The sequence below is a fragment of the Mya arenaria genome, chromosome 14 (genome assembly GCF_026914265.1).
Source record: "Mya arenaria isolate MELC-2E11 chromosome 14, ASM2691426v1".
Classification (NCBI taxonomy): Eukaryota; Metazoa; Mollusca; class Bivalvia; order Myida; family Myidae; genus Mya; species Mya arenaria.
The window spans coordinates 19505812-19510864 of record NC_069135.1 but is presented as its reverse complement, the minus strand read 5'-3'; positions in this window follow the sequence as shown (position 1 = coordinate 19510864).

Sequence of the window (5053 nt, the reverse complement as noted above, 5' to 3'; positions counted from 1 at the left end):
AGATTTGTTAAGGGGTTTGCAGATATTGCCAAACCACTACATAAACTCTGTGAGAAGCGAACAAAATTTGTCTGGAACAACGACTGTCAAGAGGCATTCGACCACCTCAAGAGATTGCTAACGTCTGCTCCCATTCTCGCATACCCTCAACTTGGTTCCCAGTTCATTCTGGATACCGATGCTTCGGACAACGGAGTAGGGGCAGTACTTTCGCAGGTTCAAAATGGACAGGAGAGAGTGGTTGCATACATGAGTAAGACGATGAATGTCCATGAGAGGTCATACTGCATCACAAGAAAAGAATTGCTAGCTGTCATTTGTGCTCTAAAACATTTTCACAATTACCTTTATGGACAGAAAATACTTCTGAGGACTGATAACTCGGCTGTCAGCTGGGTAAGAACATTGAAAGCGCCAACAGGTCAGGTCACTCGCTGGCTTCAAGAATTGAACACCTATGATATCGCGGTAGAACATAGGGCTGGAGTGGGACACCGTAATGCTGATGCCCTATCGCGTAAACCGTGCAAGTCCTGCAAGCACCAACAAGAGTTACAGGAGGCCAAAGAGGGGGAAAAAGATCAAGAACCACTTGAAGATACCATAAGGGTTGTAACTAGGAGCCAAACAGCAGCACAATCATTACAACTGAAAAGGGCTGACTTTCTCCTGAACGACTGGGAACCACTAGACATCTCACGAAGTCAACAAGCTGACACTAGCATTGGCACAATCAAACTTGCAAAAGAAGAAAACAGAACAAGACCAGACTGGAATGATATTTCAAGTGCAACAGCTGAGACAAAAACTCTTTGGAGGCAATGGGATCGGTTGCAAGTTGTAGGGGGAGTGCTGTTCCGGAAGTACGAAGAAGATGATGGGGGAATATTGCACCAGTTGGTTACCCCATCCGACAGGCGTGAAGAGGTGTTGAAATTTTACCATGACTTGGCAACTGGAGGGCATCTTGGGGTTATGAAAACCCTGTACAAAATAAGACAATCATTTTACTGGCCTGGGATAGCTGAAAGTGTAAAAAGTTACTGCATCACGTGTGACATCTGTGCGGTTAACAAACTTTCGAGACAGTCAAATAAAGCTCCACTAGGACAGTACTTGGTTGGAGAACCTATGGAGAGAGTACAAATGGACATATTGGGGCCACTTCCGGTCACGACCAATGGAAGCCGGTATATTCTGGTTATGATAGACTGGTTTACCAAGTGGACAGAGTGCGTGGCAATTTCAGATTTGGAGACCAAAACTGTCGCCAAGGCGTTTGTGGACAACTTCATATGTCGTTATGGCACCCCACTTCAGGTGTACACAGACCAAGGCCGAAGTTTCGAGTCCAAACTTTTAGAAGATGTGTGTACCTACCTGGGAATACAGAAGCTGCACGCAACATCGAAGAGACCCCAGGCAAATGGACTAGTAGAGAGGTTTAACAGGACACTCTTGGCGATGTTGAAGTCATATTGTCAAACTGAACAGGACAGTTGGGATACCCACCTTCAACAAGTTTTAATGGCATATCGATCATCCCCACAAAGTAGTACCTCAATAACACCGAACAAAATGATGTTTGGACGCGATATTCGTCTTCCATTACAGGCAGTAGTTGGGTGCCCTGAAAATAACTTAACAGACACAACACCAGAAAGCTATATTGCTGGACTACAAAGACAACTTACACTTTGTCATGAGGTGGCGCGAAAGCATCTGAAGTCTGCAGCCATGTATCAAAAGAAACACTATGACTGCAGCGCTAAAAAGAGAAAATTATTGGCGGGACAAGTAGTTTGGTTGCACGATCCCTCAAGAAAAGTCGGAGTCAGCTCTAAATTAGCCGTTAAGTGGAAGGGTCCCTTTCTAATCACTAGGGTAATAGATGACATGGTATGCAAGGTGAAATTGTCATCTAGAGCATGTCCAAAGGCGTACCACGTGGACAGACTCTTTCCATACAGGGGGGCAAACATTCCACGTTGGATTACAAAAGTCCAGTCAAAATGCACATAAATATGAACATACAATTATATTTGACAATAAATAATTTGTGTTAGTCTGTGGAGGTTTGTTTAAATAATATTAAAATTGTAATAGTACATATCATTGTATCAAACTAAAGAAGATTAAAAATCAGTTTATTCCCGAATTTGCTATTCTATGGTTGGATATTTCAGGGTAAAATGCTGGTTGTGTGAGGTCTACCTTCAAAGCCAGAAGATGCTGCGTGCTCACGTCATATCAGCCCACCGTCGATTATCGGTATACTGTCCATGGTGCAAGGCATCGGAGCGGATTTACACCAGGATCGGAGACTGTGAGGTCCATGTAAAGGCTGTTCACCCGGAGGTGAAACTCGCTAAGGACAGATTTTACAGGGCTAATGCGTTCTACTTCGCGCAGCATCCAGAGGATTATGCCAGGGTAGCTGACTATGTCACAGAGTATGATTCGCGTGCGGCGTATGAAGCCAGGAAGGCAATGAGGGAATGGGCTGATTCATTTCCTGACAGAAAGGAGCGTACAGAACGGATGGCTGCGGGATGGAGATCAGGTGTAGAAATAAATAAAGAGCTGCGGAAGAACTCCAAATGTACATCGCGGGAGACAACACCAAGCAAGGACCAGCGAAAGGTAGTGGACAGAAGAACAGAACATGAACATGGTAACACCAGTCGAAGAAGTCACGAAAGGAGGACGGAATGTGGCAAAGAGTTAGTGACCAGCGGACAGGCGAAGAAAAGAGAGGGGAGAGAGGAGTCTAGTGCTGAGCCGGGAGAGAAAACCAATGTGGAGGAAAGAGGGCAGAAAAGAAAGAGGGCGGAAGAAGATCGTGAGTTGGAATATGTAGATGATATTGTATTGGGGGAGGAGGCGGCTCCACAGAAAGAAGCAGTCGGGCCATTTGGAGATGCTGGACATAGTACACCAAGGAGCATTGCAGCAAGTTCATCTTCCTCATCATCAGAAAGCAGTGTACAGAGCCAGGGTGGATTTAAGGACAGGGCTGTCCGTCTCCTGATGAAGGGCTGTATGCTTATGTGCCCGCCGGCTAAGAGGGATTGGTCAAATGTCACGGACTTTTCGTTCCAGCGAGGTCATCAGAAATTATGCTGGCCTCCAGCAAACTGGCGCTCCATGACAGCTGACCAAAGACTTATGGCCCATGAGTATGCTGCCATCTTCCTGGAACAGTCCATGACAGTGACTTCCTTCCCAACCGTGACCAGAAGGACGCTACTTGACAAGTACCAGTTCATGGCTATTGAGGCGGAAGGGAAGCCCGGGGTTGAAGAAGAGGACTGCGATAAGATAGACTCAAAGATTCGGTTCTATAACTTTGCATATCTAAAGGGAATAGCAAAGGGGGATATAACTGAAAGTCGAGTATCTCATGGTATACTAGGAAGTCTTGAGCGTGTCGAGAGGTGGACTGACTGTGACATGATTTTTGAAGGGATGGACACTAAGAGCATTAAGATTAGACTTTAATTTTTTTGTGATTGAACAGTGTGTTTAGGACGGTTTATATTCATACTAAGTAATGCTCAGTTAATACGTTCCTGTTAGTATGTGTTTTAAAATGTTTGATGTGTTCTTAAAAAGCATATAAATTTAGATATTTAAATTGTCTTATCAATTATTTATTCAAACTGTTGTATAATCCAGGAGGATTATTTTAATAAAGAGAGGGGAAGTATAATGTGAGGGACTGGGCCTGCTTCTTGACATGGATTGGCAACAACGATGAACAATAACTTTAACCATACTTACATATTTACCACGATTTCTATAGATATCAATGTGCCAAGTTTCTGACAGTTTTGACAGGTCGCGGAAATATATGACATTTGCATGTAAATAACCATTGAAGAAGGTTTCATGCATATATCACTATAAAATATATTGTCACTTGTGAAAGAGTATATCTTACACTATTCGTATCTCATTGGTAACGTCATAATTCCACTGGAAAGTAACTTTTGTATCACATGTATATGTGGCGCCATCTGAACTTGTCTGTTTACGAAATATTGGTTCGTGAGATTTGCGAAGTAACACAGCAAATCATGTAAGGTTAATTTACACTATGATTATATATGGATGTATTAATATAGCAGAACAGTTTTTGTATATTAGTTATTGAAATTAGCAATAACTTTAATGTTCGGCCTATAACTATTTCTTGGACCGCGGACTGACACAAGGTAGAAGACTTTTGTCGCGTCTTTTCGATTGGCTGAGAAGAGGGAAATTGGCGAATGCAGCATTTTCATTGGCGGGAGCTGACGAAGTACTACTACGGTGGCTGCTGAAGATGTATCAAGGAGCTGGGTATAAAATGGAACGCGCAGAAGAACAGGGATCTCTTTTTGCATTTCTTTAGGCCTGACAACATCAAAATTTACACTAACATAACTAACAGTAACTTACATAACTTAAGACTTCTACGGATGGCGTCGCAAATGTAACTATATAGCTTCATTGTTGGTTAATTATAACAAAAAAAATAAGTAACATTTAAACATATTTTCGTCGTTTTATTCTCGTTCAACAATAATTAACCTTCACAGACTAACGACTAAAAAGGGGTCACTCTAGCGAAATAATATCTTGCATTTCATAAGCGGGGTAAACTGAATACCCTTACAATATTAACTCCTTTCCGGCTGATGATATAATTAATATGGAAACAGCTTGGATCCATATAAGATGACAAGCTACTCGGCGTCTGATGATTCAAAGCTGTTTGACACTCCCGCCATATCAATCTTTCGAACAGATTTGTTTAGCATAAGACAGTCGCTTATAGTAATAAACTTTAAAATACTTCCAAAGTCATAGAAATGTGAAGACAAATAAAAAAAAAAATGTTTGCACAAAACGTAGTCTGCTGGGTATTATTCTGTACATTGTATTTAGTCATTATGACGAACGATCCGAAAAGTGAAACAGACGAGCAAACGTCTGTCTCACTAACTTCTCAGGGTTTATACATTCAACACAATGTCGAATAAAACCAGAACATATTTTATTAAAATAA